The following is a 20,116-nucleotide window of genomic DNA, read 5'->3' as shown; positions in this document are numbered from 1 at the left end:
CATCTCCCAAAGCTGAGGCCTGTGTTCAGTCATGCAGCACGCATCTTGCTGCTCTGCTCATGCAGGGGGAAGCTCAGAGGCACGGAAGGCTGCAGGTGGAGCTGTGCAGTGCTCCAGCAGCCCTGAGCTGTTTGCCAAGGCGTCTGCAAGGCAGCCAGTGACCCTCTGCCCCATGTGCCATAGCTCTCCCCCCTCAAAAAGGTCTTGGAAGCCCATGCTCTTCCCTGACATATGGGATCCCCGTGTAACACAAGATCCGGGAAATGCCAGCACCATTGCAGGAATGGAAGGCAGCAGCACTGTTAGAAACAAGCGGATCTTCAGCCTCCTCTGCATTCCCACCACTCAGCCAAATCCCTGCCTTTTGCCAGTCGCACCAGTGGCAAGAAGAAACACCTTATCTCAGGAATGACTGGGGTAGAGTGGGATTGCTGTGAGGTACAGCAGCATCTTGGGCAAATACTGCAGTAGAGTCAAGACAACACTGTCAGATTTCTCTGCTGACACACAAAATGTAATGGGCAAAAAAAATGATCGTTAGTTTGGTTTAAGCGTTTTCCCCTTCCCTATATCCCCAGACTCATGGCACCATGCAGCCAATTAGACCCATGGCAGCTCTGCCTCAGTCCTGGTGGATCATGCCAAACAGCCCTGTTGTAAGCAGGTCAAATAGTGTGCAGGCATTAAATTAGTGCTTGTCTTAGCCTCTCCAAAGCATGGCTTCTGCCTCCTACACCATGAAACAACCCTTTCCAGGAGGTGTGGTGTGAGGCCTCAGAGATGACAGAACTCTGGCAAGAACTCCCTTTTCTCCTCCACATTGGGCATCATGAATAGACAGACAGTCTGGGGACTGTCACATTCCCTGAACTGTGCTCTCATGGTCCCACAAGGAATGTGAATCCATGGGTTTCCTACTGTGGTACCTGACTAGTGCTCCACTCTCCAGCATACAGACAGGGGTGCAGGATGTGATTGCATTGCAGCAGCTAGGGACAGGGTTCATAGGGCAAGAAATAACTAATTTAATACAACTGGTTCCTTCTAGCATGGCCAGCAGTAAGGTATCAATGCAGACATGAGGTATCTACTAGTGACACCTTACTACTGATCTCTCATCACTCAGGCACCACCAAGACAATGCATGGTACTTCTTTTCTGACCAGACCGTACATTTTTCCTTTCTCTGTGCACACCATTGCCAGATGTCTCACAAGCTACATGGGAATATGGCCTGTGGATGGGCACTTACATGATTTGGCCCTCACAGAATCTGGCCACCTTTAGCAGTCCAAGAGGTAAGAGAGACTTATGTACATGGACCTTGACCTCCCTAATACTCACCGCCTCTCCCTAGTCTCCACTGTAGCCTGTCACTCCCAAGACACAGTCTTCCTGCAGAAAGCATACTTCTTCAAAGATGACCTTGGTCTTCTCAGTCAGTGTCTCAGATTTTGCACTGTCTTCTGAAGATGTCCAATGTGCTGCAGAAAACTGAGGCCAGCAACTATTGCACATTAAGATGTGCTGAGGCACCTTGGCACTGCAGCGCACTATTGCAACAGTATGATCCCTCACGGATATTTTTCCTCCTGTCAGTTACTATCCCAGCACTTTCTTAATGATGAACTCTGTCAAGCTGGTGTGCAGAAGCAAAGCCACCACTGAAGTGAGACCCTGCTGTACTTGATGATCACAGTCCCAAAGGTAAAACAAGTTGCCATTATTTGGGGCCATGAATTTCAGGCAGATATCTCCTTTTTCTTGGGTGGAGACACAGACATAGCATCTTTCCTCCTTCCATCACTGTCTCAACATATCTGGGCTGTGCTAGACTCCTAAAGTTGACATCACAGCAGCAACATCTTGGGCTATCACCACCTCTCCCTTCACTGCTCATGGAATGATTGTGCTGTGACTGCTGTCATTTATTCACAGAGAACTTACCCTGGAGCTACCACCATTTCAGCCTCTGCAGCTCCTGCCAGGTCCTCCCTCCCCAACAGGCTTAGGGGTGAGTTCCTCCTCCACAATCCTAGGAGACAAGGAAGGTGCAGTAATCTCTTTCAGACCCTCCTCACTCCTTTGTACTATTGCTCTTGGACCCTCACCTGTATCTTGCAGAGCTGCTTGGTCTGACCCTGTCCAGACCTAAAGTTAATCCCAGGCCTTAACTCTCCCTAGTCCTTGTTTACTCTAATTGACACTGGCTTTACACCCATCTAGTGTACAATTTCCTAAAGAAGCCTTCTTCCTCCATCTCTTCTGCAGTCTCCACTAACCTCTAGGCTAAACAGAGTGGGACAGGAGTTTTTATTACCCGTGGAAAAGATTCATTCTTGCCCCAGCACCTGATTCTAGAGATGCCTTTTTGGTGAAGACGTAGTTCTGTGATCCCTGAAGAGAACAGGCAGGCAGACCTTGAGAATGGCACTGGGCACGAAATGCCTACATCACAGGGGATGAATTAGAGGAGATGTGTCAGTTGTATATACGTGACAGTGACATAGGCATCCCTCAAAGCAAAAATGTTGGAACTGACCTGCCTACCAAGCATAGACATCTCAATGCAGGAGATGGGTGTGTTAAATAATTGTGGGGAACTAGTCAAGATGAATCCTTGTCACACACCACAACGTCTGAAGTGGCATTAGATGCCTGCCTACTTTCAGCCCCAAGTCATAATCTTAGTGTCCTGTGAGCTGAGGGATCCCAAATCACCTCATCCTCTTTATGCCACAGACATTAAGCTCTCTGTTCAGTCATAAAGTGAGGGCAGATAGCCCTGTTCCTTGTGCTATTCATTTTGGCTACATGGAGCAGCCTCCTAACTTGGAATTGAAATGCATAAGTGATCTGATTTTCCAAAAGCCTGGGTATGAAGGCCACTTGTCTGCTGAATTTTAGTTTGCATTGTCTTGGTGGAACAGTCTGTGCTGCCATATCTTTTCCCTTAGGCTTCCTTACTGAGATGGTTTCTGTGTCTCAAAGCTCATCACATTAATTAATAATTTTCTCCAACTCCTCCACTATTTATTTTTAGATTTCAAAGAGAAAAAACATACCCATATACAACTTTAGACACTGACAGCTATTTGGGATCAGAAGCAATGCAAAAGTAATCAGGCTCACACACTGCAACATTAAATTCTCTCAACCAAGTAGCAATTCAAAGCAATGGAACAGGCCCCACCTTGGAACTGTTTTATCAGCTATCTGCTTCTAAGAAGATTAAACTGTTATATTTCTCTGCTGTTGCTTTCATCTTCTCTCTGTGAGTGGCATCCCGGCCCCCAGGCAAGCAGAGCTGCTTATCCTCAGCTGCAGACTTGGAGTCAGGAAAAACAAGGGAGAGAGAGGCAAAAATACTGGCCTATTTGTTAACAAGCAATGGGTATGTATGAGAAGAGGATGGTTAAAGAATGGAAGCTGTGGCCAGGGCTGGATGTCTCAGGCCTGGGATAAGTGGTCTTCTAAGACTATTGAATAAACCCAGAGCTAAGACCATGTTTGGAAGCTTTTGTTGTGCACCGACACATTGACAGCTACTTCTAATGAGGTCCAGAGCACTACTATAATTAGCACCTATTATTGTTTTCTCTGCAAATGGGACATCAAGGCCACAATTTCCTATTAATTTACACCAATTTGTCCATCCAATTCATCATTAAGACATAATGGAGAGAACAGAAAAGATGACTGTCTTGGGCATAAATAAGTATGAAAAATAAGGCGCATTCCAAAGAGACATTTTAGAGAAATATTTTCTTTTAGGATCTTCTCTCAGTGCATTTCTTCTTTAAATCATATGATAATTTGCCATAAGTTTAAATTTGTGGTCAAAAATAGCACTTAGCTGGTTTCATACATTTTAATACATCTTCAAGATGACTTAAATTAATGGATCACCTTGTATGTACTGCTGATTTTAACTTTGACTGGTAAAGCTAAGCTTCAAAATAATATTTGGGGGGGTCTCAGGAATCCTATAAAGAAATGTAGCATACTTTGATGTTAGTAAAATGCAAACTGTTGTTTTAAATCCAGCATGAAAGATTGGATTTCAAACCAAAAGTGATGTGCGGAAAAGAGGCAGCATTTTGTAAAAAGGACCCAATAACTGTGTGCTGCCAGTAATTCTATAAACTCAGCCATTTCTTTTGCTCCCTTCAACGAAGTTCTTGAGTCATCAGGACCTTGAAACAGAGCTGAATAGAGATCTCTGTTTAGTTTGGTTTTTAAGAGAGTATTTCAATGTTCCCTAAGCCACTCATCCAGTCCTGCTACAAGCCCATTTCTCTTCCAGGTCCTACCATACAAGCTGTGGAGCTCCCCTTTTGCAGCTTCCTCAGTAATCCAGAACATGAGCATGGTAAGAGCACAGTAAACCCCTCAAGCCTGAAGTCCTCCACAGGATGCTGAGTCCACAGGACCACTGCCGGGAAGCTTGGGGAGGTGTCTCCCAGAACCTTTCAGTTCCTTCCCAAGGCAGCTCCTTTGCTGCTATGTTTCCAAGCCCTTCCCAGTACACTGAACCTTTTCAAATAAAAGGAACCAGTTTCATTAGGTGGCAAGCACCCACTATTTGCAAAGGAAGTAACAAAATTTCCAGAGGCTTGCTTTCTTGCATGCCATTTTCATACCTCAGTTACAAGTGCAAAACCAGAAGCCTGGGTAGTAATGTGTTTTAATGGGCAGAGTCTCAAACATGAAGTCATGTTCATGATTCCTATTTCAGATGTATAGTACTGTTGCATTCTAGGGCAACACAAAAAAGAGTTTCTTGGAGAATGATGGTTGTCTTTTATGGAAAGATTAAGATTCCTTAGGATGAATTATACCTTCAGAACCAGATTGAATCCACAGTCATCCTGCTTACTGTTGCTCTGCTAAGGTTTGATCAATTTGTAGAAATGTAGCTCTAACTTCCAGCTAATTGCTATTTTAGTTGATGCTTATTATTATCACTTCAAATTTATACTACAGCTCACCAAGCTTTTTCAATCACAGTTGACACATTAATCTACTAACTATTGTATAGGTAGATTGACTGAAGAATTTATAGTCTCATATAAACAGCAAATATAGAGTGTACATCAGTCAAAATATATAGTTAATATTGTGAATGTGTTTAGCTTTTTATTTTTCAAAAGCAGGCTGGAAAGGACGGCATGCTGCTACTCCTCTTGACCCAGACTGAGGTTCCTCTAGAGGGTATCAGGCCATACATTATTCTCCCTTCAGCTTTGTAACTCCACAAGCTAAAGAAGCTGAGAGAGCTCTCAAGGTGAAGTGAACCTGTCAGAGGAGACAAGCCAGGGCTACAGAGTTGTAGCTGTATGAATGGCATGGATGGAGCTAAGGCTTTCTGGGAAGAGAAAAAAAAAGGAAAAGAAAAATAAAAAATCAAACAACAACCAAAACAAAACCCCCACAAAACAAACAAACAAACAAACCCCAAAAAGAACCAAAAAAACCCCACAACCAAACCAAACCAAAAAAACCACAATCAAAACCAAAACTAGCTCCAAATGGTTGTCTCAGATGCTGGGGTCTGTTCGAGCTTGGAAACCTTGTCCTCTGTTGCAAGTACCTTGCCCTCCCTTAATTTCCTTTTCTGTGGCCTGAAGAGCAGCAAAAATAAAATAACACTGCTGCAGCCTTGCTGCTCCTTCCCTGGACACCCCAGACATCAGGTGGGCCACTGCAACTGGGCTGATTTGCAAATCCTTAAACCAATACATTCTCTCTGCTAAATCCCTCAGCTACCTACCCATGGTCCTATAGAACTTTGTTGAAACTATTATCTCCTGTCCTTCTAACTAAAGCCTTTGGTCCCAACATTGTAGGAAAGTGTGGAACAGAGCAAGAAAAAAAATTTAGAAAAGAGCCTGTCATTAAAATCACTTTTTTTCTAAAAGCACACAGTTGCATTATCATTGAAGAGTAAACCAAATCTGGAAAAACATGGAACTCATCCATCTGCCACAGATCCCCCTTTACCTTCTACTTGTATACCACATCTCTTATTTTTGCTGTTTCTTTCTGAGAAATAATTTGTACTTTTTAAAATATGTGTTCTTTTTTATCTTTGCACATGTGTTTGTGCAAAGATCTTAGAACTGGCAATGCACCAACAGCAAATCAATTGTCAGAGGAATTATTTATGACTGTGTAGCAGACACATTTAAACTCTTAATTTATATTCTTGCACCTATTATGCATATTCAGGCTTGCAGAAATATCTAAGTGATCTGCCTGGAGAACTAACTGTTTTCAGGAAATAGTAAGAAAAGCTCTCCAATACTTTAATACTTCAATACTTTAACTTTTTCATAATCAAGTAACAACCCACATGTTTCTTCTAAGACTAACTAACTAGTTCATTTGTGAAGAAAAGATTTCTAAAGCCATATGGAATACTGCCCTGTAGTGATTTTACTGCTGTAACAATAAGCCTGACTTCAGAAGTAATATTCCACACTTTTTCTAAAGTTTGCTTTCATTTTTCATTCTGCCTTTTGATCCTTTGGTTAAATCACTGTATTTGGAAAACTGGAAGGCATTTTGTAACATCCTCTGTTATTTGCAGAGCCCAGGTGAAGCCTATCATGCAAAGTGTCTAAAAAGTGCTGCCATTTCCATTAAGCTTTAGAAATGTCTGCTTTGAAATTCATTTTTAATCTTCCAGTAGCACAAACTTCCAAGAGGATTTGCTTATTTGTTACCACCCTTCGTAGAGTAGGAGTTGCTGATGCCTAAGACAGGGAAATGCAATACACTAGGAATTGTCTCATTTTGCATCATAAATGGTTATTGATTTGTCAGAGCAACTTGTGCCAATCTTCATTAATAACTTACATGTGAACAGCTCTATATGAAGTAACTTCAAAAAGAAACTATGTCAATTTTTTTTTCCCTTGAAGTTTTTGAATCTAGTAACTGACCACATATTACACTTGTTAATGTGCATAGAAACCTCTAAGTTTTACAGATGTGTCTGTAAGACAAAAGAGGGGAGACAGGCAAACATTGCATGTTTGTAATTTTCTCAATAGCATTTTTTTCCACACAATCCATGGGCTGCAATGAGCCCCAAACTTCCCCCCAGTCTTTCAATTTCTCTTTCGATGACAGCATGGTTGCTGTGTCCCCACATCCAACTGACCTCTGCTGGAGAGAAGGCAGCTTGTCAGATGTGCGTAATTGCTCCCTTGATCTAGTAAAGCAATTTGAGGCTACAAGAATGACCTTCTGAATTCACAGAGTGAGAACTTTGAAATTTTGAAAATAATCTTAACTCTGCCCTGCTATACATTCACCTGGTAATTAAGACAGATAAATAATCCGATAATGCCTCCTGGCAGAATGTAACACGTTGGGCAATATTATAGATTTTTGTTTAATGTGAAAATGTAAAAATAGCACACATTCTGCAGTATACTGAAATGACTGGATGTTTTTCATTAAATGCTGTTAAAAATATGTTATTGATCATAAGGGTTTTTTAAAACAAAACTAATATAATCATACCTTCTTGCAATATAAAGATTTTATCCCTCTTCTAGAATTAGTGATAATACAGTTTACATCCTTGCAACAAGAAATCCACAAAAATGTTGAGAGCTTTTGCTGTAGAAGATTAAGGAAGACAATGGTGAGAAAGAGGTCAAAGAGAACAGAGCATCACTTGCAGGAAAATGAGTTCTTCCTTCAGAGAACTCCTGAACTGGTCTGGTTGTGTATTTTTCTTGTGTTCTCAAAGTTTACTGGTCCTAGGATCACCTATTAAGAATATAGAGCAAGGCTCATTTCTTTCCAAATTTCCTTACAATAGTTTATTCTGAGGAGAAATTGTGTATTTTTTATATTACCCTGGCCACTGAAATTCTCTTCAAACTCTTCTGTATAGGATTCAATAATAATTTTTACCAGATCTGTCATTATGTTTCATGAGGTGTTTTTTTACAGTTTTTCCTTGACATTTCCATTTTCATGCTTTATTTTTATACATTGAAAAGATTGGATCACCTCTAGCAAATGTGAATATAACAAATATCAAAATCCTGTCCCACTGAACTGGGGTTTACATTTTTTTTTAAATGTCCTGTATGACTTATTGGTGGAACATGAAATACCATTACTTTGTAACAAAAAAGGTAGGACTTAACAAGACTTATTTATGACATATATCAATGTGCCTGATATCATCATACAATGTGATGGCATGATATAGTGTATGATCCATGTTGCATGCATATGATACTGCAGCATCATGGTTATATGTATATGATAGGATGTGACAATAGCAGAACCTCATCGGGCACTGTGGACAACCAGCCTGATCTGTCAGTTCATGAATACTAAATGATGGCAAGGCTCTCTTGCCAGGAACAATATAAAGGAATCTGCTGAGTTTGCAGGGAATTTGCAAATGATGCATAATCCAAAGAAACCTAAACAAACCCTGTGGGATTTATGCTAAAGCTGAGACTAAGATCAACACTTCCAAAAGCAAACAACAGTTTCTGAAGCTCAATTTTGAATGTCTGATTTTGAAAGGGCCTTATTTTAATAAAGAGATGCAAACTAAGTGCCCCAAACTTGAAACTTTCCAAATCGTGCAATTAAAACCACGGACTCTTTTCCACGTGCTCCAGCCTGCACAAGCAGAAGATGTTGCTCTTTAAGGACTCTTACAGGAGAGCAACATATGAATCTTTCTTGCTTCAACTCAAATTAAATTGGGAAATTGTTATTTCATCACTGTGTCCTCACCTGCAATGGATGCCGTTGTCTTCTTCAGGGTCCTTTTTCTCCCAGGCAGGCGCAGTCCAGCTGTGTCCAGCAGGAACTGGAGGTGAAGTGAATCCTTGATGGCTTTTCAGTTGTCTGAATATACCTCACTCTTCCCAGAACAGGCCCTGCACCTGGAATGACGGTGGCTGGAGACAGTGTTTCCCACCAAAACAAACCAAACATGGCTCCAGGGACAGGTTTCAGAAGGGTACCTTCCCTGCTCTCTTGAACCAGATGGTTGGAGAACAGTGACTCGTATGTCCAAGTCATCATGGTTTTAAAGAACAAACCATAGCACCAAAGGGACATGTTTTCACCACATGTGGGGCAACATACCTGTGTGCAATAAGGAGGGAGAGGTAAGCTGGGTTATCTACATGAGAGGTGGATGTTTTCTGCAGGAATGTGGACTACCTCCAACAGCTCTGCCTGGCTGCCCTCTCCCAGGAGATGGATGTGTCAGTGTGGGGAAAGGAGCAGGTGTGCTTCCAGGAGTCTGGACCTCTACTCTGGTGTCTGTCACTGCAGGAGTGGTATGATGAAACGGGGACAAAACAAAACCTCTGCCTTTGTGCAGCCTTGCCCTTGTCTAACCATGAAAGCTGGGTAACATTTCCCTACTCTGAATCTCTCACTGTTCTTCTCCAAAGGAATAGGGCTTCACCAGGAGCCTGCTGCCCTTGTGACATTTGGCCAGACTGCTACAGGGCTGATGGCCAGGCCATGGCAGGGCTGATGGCTGAGATGCTGTGGGGCTGATGACTGGGCTACAGTGGGTGTGATGGTGCGGCTGGCATGGGGAACATATGTAGACACCTTCAAGGGTGATGGCTAAGCCATTGTGGAGCTGATGGCTACTGCCATAGAGATGGTGGCAAGGATGCTGCGGAGGTGGCAATGGGTGATGGCTAGGCTGTTGTGGGGCTGATGATCAGGTTGTCGTGCAGCTGCCGGCCAGGCTGCTGCAGGGGAAACCTGAGCCAATGTTGGGGTGACAGTCAGGGGTGACAGCGAGGGGACCTCGGAGCAGCCGGGGGAGCCCATTTCAGACCGCAGTTGCCGGGAAGGACCAGACGCGGCGGTCCAGGCCCGGCGGAGCCCCGTGCGGGGCGTCCCCTGCCCCAGGCGCTCCGCCGCTGCCACCTGCTCCACGCTCCGCTGCCCCGCCCCGGCCCCACCGGGCGCTGCGGGGCTGCCGGGCGGCGGCGGGGGTGTCGCTGCCGGGGGCGCGCAGGCGAAGGAAGAGGAGGAGGAGGCGGGAGGAGGAAGGCGGCAGCAGCAGCAGCTCTCGGGAGGAGCCAGTCCAGCGTGAGACAGCACATTCAGCCGGCGGCGGCCGTCCTGCTGCAGCGGCGGGCGGCACGGCACGGCAAGGCGCAGCACCGCAGGGCGCAGCGCCGCGGGCAGCAGCCGCTCGGGCAGAGGGGCGGCCCTGCGCTCTCCCGGCGGCGGGGGCTCAGTGAGGGCTGCGCGGCGCCGGGAGCTCCACCGCATCTCCCGGGCGCCGGCGGAGGTAAGGCACCCGCGGGGGTCGGCGGGGCCGGGACGTGGCTGTGCCGCGGTGGAGCGGGCGAGCGGGAGCTCCCCTTGGGAGCCCAGCTTTGGCGGCGGGGGAGCCTGCCGGGGTGAGGCTCCTCGGGATGCGCAGCGTCCGCGGAGCCTCGGCGCGGCCGCCGGAGGCGGTCCCCGGGCACCGGCGCCGGCTGGGATAGCGGGCATCCCCGGCTGCCTCGCAGGAACCAGCTGGCCCTTGCATGGAAGGAGGGCTTTTCCACCCTGGCAGCTCGTCTCCGAGGTGGGAGCGAGCGGGGAGGGCTGCGGTGAGCCCCGCCGGCCCCAGCGGCACCTGCTCCAGTCCCGGGGGCTCCTCCCGGCACCGGCGCGGCCCCTTGGCCGTCCCGCTGCGCCGCTCGGGCTGCCGCAGGCTCCCCGGCTGCTGTCTCAGCGCCGAGCGCCTTAAAGCAAAGGAGGTGGGAAAAAGTTTCCCATCTTTAATTCTTTGCACAGCGTGAGCAACAGCAGGTTTACTTAAGACTGCGATGACAGCACAGGGAGAATTAGATCTTTTCCTGTTCCTAAGGTGATTCCCTAAAAGGGTGAGAGGAAGAGGGAATCAATATGAGGCCTTTGTCACTCGTAGTCCATCGAAATACATTTTGAAAAGGATGTTATTATGGTTACATCACCCCAGGAATCCCCCTGGGTCAGCAGAGAGCATAAGGCTCCTAGATATTTCCTAGACAAAACCCCTGTTTTACTGTCTGGAAAAAAGTACTTTTTTCTGTCAGTATTGGCATTGTCAGAAAGTACAATTTTCAACTATAAATACATATAAAATAAGGATTTGCAGCAGATCAAGGAATCTAATCTGCTATTATAGGGGGGATGAAATGGAGAGACCTGAATTGAAGTTGGCACGTGGTTTTGGCACTTGCGCCTGGTAATTTATCCTGACATACAGGGTTTTGTCAGCTCTTTGCTTCTGCATGAGGACATTAAATTACCTCTGAAATGCCTCTAAATATCATGAAGCATAGTGCTGCAAAACCTCTTTTTCAATGGAAATGCAAATCCCAGGACCTTCTGTCTCCTGATAGATGGTAGTATCAGAGCCACTGAGGAATTTAATTTCTGTTACTACCAATGTGCTTTGTTGAAGTCTCTCATTGTTCTTGCTAAGTTAATGGGCAGAAGTTATATGTTTTCTTTTCTGACTCTTTTAAGTTCCTCTTTTTACTTTCTTTCCATTTGAGATGACATCTCTATAACAGTCTCCTTACTTAGTTGAGGTCGTTAAAATTCCTTCTACAATTTCTGTGTAGCATTCCTCAGCAAGAATGGGTTTCCTCAACATAAACTTTGAGGCTGCACACAGGTCTTTGCCCCTGGGAGTGCTCACTCTGATAACCATCCTCTGCTTCATTTTGTTTTTCCCAAACCATCTATTTATAATCCATAAAAATACAAAACGTGTTGTTCCTTCTACACGTTCTTCTCTGTACATGGACTGTTTTTATGATGGGGACTTGCTGTCCTCTTCCTTGATATATGCAAGACTTCTGAGGGTCAGGTATGTGGACATCCAAGAGATTGTTGGATTAGCTAGATTTCTCCTGGTTCTAGAAAGGTCTGCCTCAAATTAGTTTACCCTAAAAATGCAGAAACTGCAGTGCTGCCTTATCCACAGTTTAAGAGAGGAATCTTTAAAGGAGCAGCAATAAACCACACCCTCTACATGCAGTGATTATTGAGGATTTGGAAACCTGGCTACTCAAAGAACAGTCAGGCAAATACTGTTGTACCCTGCAGATCTTAAACTAAGAACTTGACCTTCCAGCACTTTCTATAGGAGGAAGGGCAGTGAACTGCCCTCCTTTGTGATGCCTTTCAGTGGCTATTTTTTCATTATTTAAATGCATTTGTTTGTTTTCCAGTTTGTATTTTTCCAGCTTCAGGTTCCAGGTTCCTGTTATGTCTCTCATAGATAAAAGCCTTGCTTTAGCAGCTGTCTTCAGGCTCTTCTAAATGATGCAACAAGAGTTCACTTGCTTTATTTTCAGATAAATTAACAAGTCTCTTGGTCTCCTTTTCTTTTGTAAGACAGGTTTCAAGAATCATTCCTTGCTGCAATCAGTTTTCCAATCTGCAAGAAGAGAGAGAGAGTACTAGACAGAGCTGCATGTGGGTTGTGGTAGAGGTCTCACCATTGCAGGATACTGGACAATGAGGTGAAATGGGCTGGCAGAGAAAAATATAAGGGAGTGAACCAGAAAAACATAAGGGTATAGAAAGGCATTGCTGTTTTTCAAAGCAATGATTCAGGTAATTGTGTGGTATCTTTCAGCTCCTCAAACTTGACTTGTTCTCACAGGGGTTTAAAATATGTTCACAGTCTTTCTCTAGGACTACTCATGCTTATTAACTAGTGCTGCAGCTCAAGTGCCCTGTTGAACTCCTTTGGCTTAGTTTGACCAACAACAGAATTGGTAATTAGGAATCTTTTAGAGTCACTAATGCCTAGTGCCAAAATGAGCTTCTGCTTGGAGGTGGTGGTGGGACGTTAACAGAAAGATCCTTCCTGTCCTACCCATGGGATTTAATTTCCGGGGAAGTTAGAGGGTGCTAACACTGAAATCCTCACTGAGGTGCATGGGGAAATTAATATCTACAGAGGTATGACTTTCTGCTGCTGTAGCCAAACATCATGACCTCAGTGCAATACTCATCTGATATTTTCATATTTTAATTTTAAAAACCTTGAATGTAACAAACCATAATGACTGTAGACGTAGTCTGCATGTAAAAGGGACATTTTCCGGCAGGAATACTGATGGAGTGTGCTGGCAAACTGCCCTTAGTACAGATGCATCTTGTATTAGTAAAACTGTGCTTTTGCCAGTGCAGCTTATTTTAGTTCATCTGAGCAACACAAGTTATACAGGTGAATACACATTTATGTGTCCATAAGGGGGCTTGCTTTCCAAATAAGGGATCTTACAGTCTTCCACGTGGTTGACCTATATAAGCTCCTCCTGAGCTTAAAACTCTACCCCCTCTGTTGTTTTGGGGTTTTTTTTGTTTTTTTTTTCTTCTTCTGTGCCTCTTCAGCATTTTTTGTCTTCACTTTAGAGGCAGAAGCATGCTGGTGAGTGTCCGGAAAGGCACTGTAGCAGCAAGAGCCACAGAGTAGGAATTACAGTTCTGGAAGTGTTTTATGGGCAGCACATCATAACTCCATGCTAAAGTTTGAAGGGCAGAGGTTTCAGACCTGTCACTGCTGACAGTGATAGGAGTTTCTCTGTGACTCTCTGGTGGTGAATCTAGTCTTTAGAGTGATGACAGGAGTCAGCTATGTACATTGTTTGAAAGCCATGAGACAAGCTTGAAAAGTAGGACCATGCAAACATCATGAGGTTCAACAAGGCCAAGTGCAAGGTCCTGCACCTACTTCGGGGCAACCTCTGGTATCAACACAGGCTGGGGGATGAAGGGGGGATGAAAGCGGCCCTGAGGAGACGACTTGGGAGTACTGGTAGGTGAAAGGTTGGACATGAGCTGCAATGTGCACGTGCAGCCCAGAAAGGCAATTGTATGTTGGGTTGCATCAAAAAGAGCGTGACCAGCTGGCTGAGGGAGGTGATTCTCTCCCTCTGCTCTGGTGAGACCCCCCCTGCAGTCCTGCAACCACCTCTGGAGCCCTCACTACAGGAAAGACATGGACCAGTTGGAGGGGGGCCAGAGGAGGCCACCAAGATGATCAGAGGGATGGGACACCTGCTCCATGAGCACAGACTGAGAGAGTTGGGGTTGTTCAACCTGGAGAAGAGAAGGTGCTGGGGAGACTTTATCGCAGCCTTTCAGTACTTAAAGGGAGCCTGTAGGAAAGATGGGGACAGACCTTTTAGAAGGATATGTTACAACAGGACAAGGGGTAATGGTTTTAAACTAGAAGAGGGGACATCCAGACTAGACATGAAGAAGAATTTTTTACAATGAGGTGTTAAAACACTGGCCCAGGTTGCCCAGAGAGTTGGTAGGTGCTCGATCCCTGGAAACATTCAAGGCCAGGCTGGATGGGGCTCAGACCAACCTGATCTAGTTGAAGATGTCCCTGCTCATTTCATGGCATTTGGACTAGATGAGCTTTGAAGGTACCTTCCAACCCAAGATATTCTATGATTCTACGATCTCCAAACTCCATTGAAGCCAATGAGTCTTCATTGACTTAAAAGATTTTAGATGAGGTCCTGTGTAACTGCTGCTTTGACTTGTGTGCAGAACATTGTGTTATCTGATGATGACTCTTGTGATTCTTGGCTATTAACATTAGATGTTATCCTGTTTTCATGTTTAACATGGCTTGCCTGACCTGGAGAGACAGGTTACATCAACCTGAGGAACAAACCTTCCTGGAGTCCTTCTGGACCAGTGCAGCTCTACCCTGTGTATTCCAAAGTGTTGGCTGACTGTCCTGGCTTGGCCCTGGGATAATTAATGAGTAATTTGGCAAAGGAAGAGGGCTCACTTACTGCCACTCAGCAGAAAACAGAGGGAATCTTTTAAGGACATCATAGCTTTTTGTTTCTGGTGATATTTTCATGTCTTCACATTCCTTTTCCTTCTTGCTGTCATTCTCTGAGGCTTATCCCTTTCTCTCTTCCTCAATACTAGTCTTAACACCGTGTTCCCTCCTCACTGGTCTTTTCTTGCCTTTTGTCTTTTCTCCCTGGGATAGAAGTAGTTTTAGTTCCTTGTTCTTTTCTCCCTCCACCTGTGGTGTGGTACAAGTAATTCCAAATCCTGCTCCTCAGTTATCAATTTTTCACTTCAGTCCAGTAGAAAGATGCAAAGTGTTTTGTGTTCGAACAATGGGTAGTTACAATAAAGCAAAAATACAAAGCTGCTGAGTATGATTAAATATAAATAAATATTATGGAGGATATATTTTTTATCTGTTTATATCCATATCTCTGAGCCTTTTCTAAGGCTTTAGTCTAATATTTTCAGGCCAAATTTGACAGTAAAAGCTATCCCCCCACTATGCTATATTAGTATTGAAAGTTAATCACTGCAGGTCCTAGACCACATGCAGGGAAAATATGGATCTCTCTTGCTTTAAACTGTTCAGCCCTTCCGTTCTGTATCCATTAACACAGATCTTAGCTTTTAAAGTGCATAGACATCAGTTTTAAATCCATACTATTCAAGGAATGCCCTTGTTTTGTGTTTTGCACATTAGGCCACCACTGTTAGGATCAGAGTGGTTACCAGGTCACTTGGTAATTGGGGCAAAGACATCTCAAATGATTGCTATTGTATATTTTCAGAAATTAAAATATGTAACAAAACAGGGTCACAGAAAGAAAAAAAAAATGGTTCCTTGTGATTCAACCTGTCTGTCCTGGTTTAAGGACCGTTCCGCTAACCAAGCATTGAAAATAATTACTTCTTTGATTCTCACAGCACAAAGAAAGCTGGGGGACTATCTAAACTCATGTGACTTGCTTCATAATACAGGTTTGTCTTCTCTTTAAGTAATATGAAAGAATCACCGTTTTCCTTAATCACACTATTCGAAGTCATATGACAGTGTTGTTTGTTTTTCATCAGTTTGTTACATTTTGAACAGTTGATGAACCAGAAGTTGGTTTGTATTATAATCGTGAAGGATTTCAAATCTCAGTTTGCCCCTAAATGAATTCTTATTTTATTTGTCTTTTTTAGCTCTGACTGCTGGTAGAGCTTTGTTACACACTCAGAGCAGTTTGTTACAGACTGTCAACTTCTGCCAGTCTTCATTGCCCAGGAACACAAATTACTTCTGCAAAAAATGGAGAAAAGATAGTTCATGTTATATATATGTGTGGGTGTAAGCTGTGTGGTGCATTAAACAATGAATGGCTTAAAAATCTATAACCTTTTGGAATGAAACAAGAAATTTGACCTAAATCATACCCCCTAGTGTGCAGTTAGCTATTCATGTACGTAATCTGCTGTACTTGGCAAAGCCCGTGAATGTTGTATTCTTGCCTTTCACTATCTCCATAGTAGTAATAATAATACAAAAAAAATTGTGCTGATGGAAGAGGAGGGTATTGTACTGGAAACAAAAAGAAAAAAAAACAAACAGTGATGCCCTTCTCTGTCTGCACTGAAAGAGCCTGTGGGAAAACTGTCCCATTCTTTCCCACAATATTTTCTTTTTCACAGAAAGTTGATTAATAGCAAGAAGACACAGGAAAGCCTAGTTTCTCAGCCTTTATGAACCTCTTCAAATATATTAAAAACACCCTAAACTAATTTAGTAGTATTTTTATCTGATAGTTGTACATTTTAGAGCTTTAGGTTTTTTTCTCATGTTTAAATCATAGAACTCAAAAAAATGATGGTAAGTTATATTCTTTGGAAGGGGATAAGATGGGGAAGAAAGGTGTTGCAACCTTACTATGAATGTTCTCCAGACCCTTTACAGCAGTCCTTCCTTTATGTACCTAGCACTTATTGGATTTTATTGTTTACTTATCAATGAATCGGAGGACAGGGAAGTAAAATCTATAGACAGCCACACTGACATACAAACATACAAGTGTTTTCAAACAAAATTATAATCTAATGCAATATTAATATTAGTCAATACTAGTATTGGTTGTAAAGTCTGTAAATGAAGATCATGCCTCCTCAGTGTTGATTCGGTAAACTTTTAATTAAAGTTCTTAAAGTTTAATTACAAGGTCTTCCAAAGAAAGTTTTTAATCTCACTAAACTAGGTGATAAATTAGGAATAGGTGTAATTAAAGTCAGTGCCCATTTTTTGTATTATTTTTTCTTAAACTACCGTATATATCTATAAAGGAATAAGACTGCTGTGCTTTCTCATATCACATACTGTCCATTTTTGCTTAAGGACTAACTGTATTACCTGCTTACTCTTGGGTTCTCCCCAGTTCTCTCTTGTGATGTTGTGATGATTTTTAGACTTTTTACACTACATTCCCCTCTTATTCCTCAAGACTTTCTGTTGGAACCAATAAGCCCTTATGCTTTACAATTTAATGAGGCTGGAACCCAGACATGGACCATTTCTGGTTGCCTTGTGGACCACCGGTGGTCCCATGTTTTGAGAGCCACTAGTAAGAGTTGATTTATTTTCCAAAAATATCTATAGCCCTGAGTTCTTTATTTGGAGAGAACTGATGGCATCTAACTGGTGTCATCGTCTCAAATTCTGGAGCCGGGTCCTGGTGCAGTGGGTCGTGCACTGAGGTTTACCTCTGGAGGAGTCCTGCAGTGCACTCCAGAGATGTGGTTGCCCTGTCATTTCGGCTGGGGACTTGTTTGCTTCTACCCTCGGTCAGCCCATTTGCCAAGTTTCTTCTCTGTGTAAGCCAGGGCATGTCAGAGATATGTGTCTGTATGGGAGAGAAGAGCTCTTGTGCAGCCAGCCTTGCCTTGGTAGGAGGCTGAGCTTAAAGTGCTGAGCATGCCCACATCTTGAACCTGGGATGTGTACCTGAATTCCCCACACTTGAAGTTCTTACGGTACCTGGGAAGCTCAGATAGAACTAGACTGACAAACTGGTGTAGAAACAGAAACCCAAACTGCAGTCCTCAAAAATCTCTGCTTGGCTGTCACCCAGCTCTTGAAGCACATGCAGTCTCTAAAAACTCCCTTTTTCACCCTAGAGTTCTGCTTCTGGATGTGCTCCTACCCTTGAACCCCCAGACTCAACAGCCTGAGTGTCTACTGTCTGCCTCTCCTGGGCTGCTTCATCTGGTTTGCATTTCTTGAGCCGATCTGTCAGACTGAGTGCTCCATGCCCATGTCTCAAGTAATTTTTGCCTTTGCTTAAAGAGATATTTACCTTCATCTATGCTTTAATCAACAAGCTGTGTGTCTTCTGCAGTAGGCACCTTCCCAGTCTGAAGTGTTAAAGATTCTTTGGGTGTTACAAAGCATGTGGGAAAAAGAGAAACGGCTCTTCAGCACCTTACTTCAAGTACTTGGTGAGAAAGAGTAGTGTTGGGCGCCAGATACTAAATACAGCATTGTATTTTAAACTAAACAGTCATTGCTTATAATGTAAACTAACCCTGAAACAAAGACTAGAACCCAGAGGCCTCAGTTAGGGACTAATGTTCGCTCTCCTGCATCTGCTTCTTCTGCTTCAATGAATCTTTGCAGAAAATAAATAAACAGAAAATTGCTTCAATGGTTAAGAATCCAATTTCTGTTCATCTAGCCTTTCTCACCCATTAGCCAACAGTCACCCTAGGGAGGTGGGTTTCAGTCCTCTCAGTACAAAAAAACCTCCAAAACACACAAAACCCGAAACAAAACACAAACCAAAAAAAAACCGCCAAACCATGTTTCTCCAATTTGGGTAGAATACTTTAACCACAGAGGAGATAAACGGAAGACATAGATTTCTTGGTTCTCAGTCCTCTTGCATATATTAAAATTCTTTGCAGTTCTTTATATGTCTTTTAAATTATTGTGTTAGACATCTCCATTTATCATCTTGCCCTTTTACCTACATCTATCTTTGTCCATTTACGTGAATCAACAGGGATGATTGGCTGAGGCTGGCTTTGATTGTTCATCTTGCTTTGTTAGTACAGCCAGAGAAGCCATGGAAAGTACAAAGGGAATGGTAGTGTTATTCCACTTTGCTTCGTTAAAAGTTACGAGAACTCATATGAGATAGTCTGTATATGTCTTACAGCCAGGGCTCTCCCCTGCTTTTTAAATCTTTAGGTGTTTTGACTTCAGAGATGAAATAAATGTGCAATATTTTTAGACTAATTACATCCTTGCGAACACCAGGTGCAAAGCATGGTTTTGTTTTAAGAAAGACATGAAATTTCAGTAAGTCTTCCAGGAAAACCTGTGTGTTGGCAGCATAGCTTGTTCCTTGATGTCTGTCTGGCAGTTGTCATAACTGGGTTAAGAAGCAAACACTAGAGCATGCATTTTTTATGTTTGGGTAAATGACTTCAAGCATCAGTTTGCTGGCCATATACCATAGGGTTATCTCAGGAGGAGGGTAGAAAAGTCAGAGGGGTCAGTTTCACCTTCAATAAGGAGCAGAAGTATGTGTTTTAATGTCTGAAATGTTTTCAGGATGGAGAAAATGAGTCTCTGTTCCAGTTCAGGAGAGACTAGCAGACATTTTGAAGTGAAATTCTATGTTAGGTCTTAGTAAGTAATTAAATATATTCCTAGGAGGTACTGTTATGATGAACCAGATATTTTATAGAGGTTTTGAAGAAATGGTGAAATCAATGATGGCAACAGATATCATTGAAATCTGAGCATTATATATGCAGTTCATACAAAAGAAATTGGAATTAGAAACATGAAATACAGGCCCCTTTGCCCCTTTTTTTCTTTTCTAGAGAAGTGACCTTCAGATTGAGGATAAGATTTTGTCATCTGTCTCACATTATCCATCTCTAAAATCTTATAAATTTATAGCTTGCATTTGGTTCTCTTTGAATGTCAGAAAACTTCTTTAAACTACCCTTCTTGGTCCTGCAGTTCTTCTCTGAAGCAAGGAGGGAAATTCACAGAAGATAATGTAGCACAACTGGTAAGATCCGTTAATGTGTGGGGAGTGTAGAGTCACAAAGATTCAGAATCATGGGAAGTCCATTCCCAGACATATGCAGAACCACATCTGGAGCCCTGTGTTTTACTGTAGACAAACACTAAAAAATGACCGAAGCAGAAGCTGATAGGGAATGAACTGACCGTGAATACCCAAAGACTTTGTGTTCCTCAAATCAAAATGTTGTCAGGCATACAGTTGATTGTTTT

General features: G+C 43.1%; 1 protein-coding gene across 6 annotated transcripts in view; it reads left to right on the top strand.

Moving 5' to 3' along the window:
* Positions 1-10,062: 10,062 nt before the first annotated feature.
* Positions 10,063-20,116, top strand: part of DYNC1I1 (dynein cytoplasmic 1 intermediate chain 1) — a 191,371-nt gene continuing 181,317 nt past the window's right edge. For all 6 annotated transcript variants that reach the window (XM_082043896.1, XM_082043900.1, XM_082043899.1 and 3 more), the window contains exon 1: positions 10,063-10,312. The gene's annotated coding sequence lies outside the window, so the exon portion shown is untranslated. The remainder of the gene's footprint in view (positions 10,313-20,116) is intronic.

The sequence above is a fragment of the Streptopelia decaocto genome, assembly GCF_964273445.1.
Source record: "Streptopelia decaocto genome assembly, chromosome: 2".
In the NCBI taxonomy this organism is placed as follows: Eukaryota; Metazoa; Chordata; class Aves; order Columbiformes; family Columbidae; genus Streptopelia; species Streptopelia decaocto.
The sequence above is the reverse complement of the archived record's forward strand: the minus strand, read 5'-3'. Positions and strand labels throughout refer to the sequence as shown.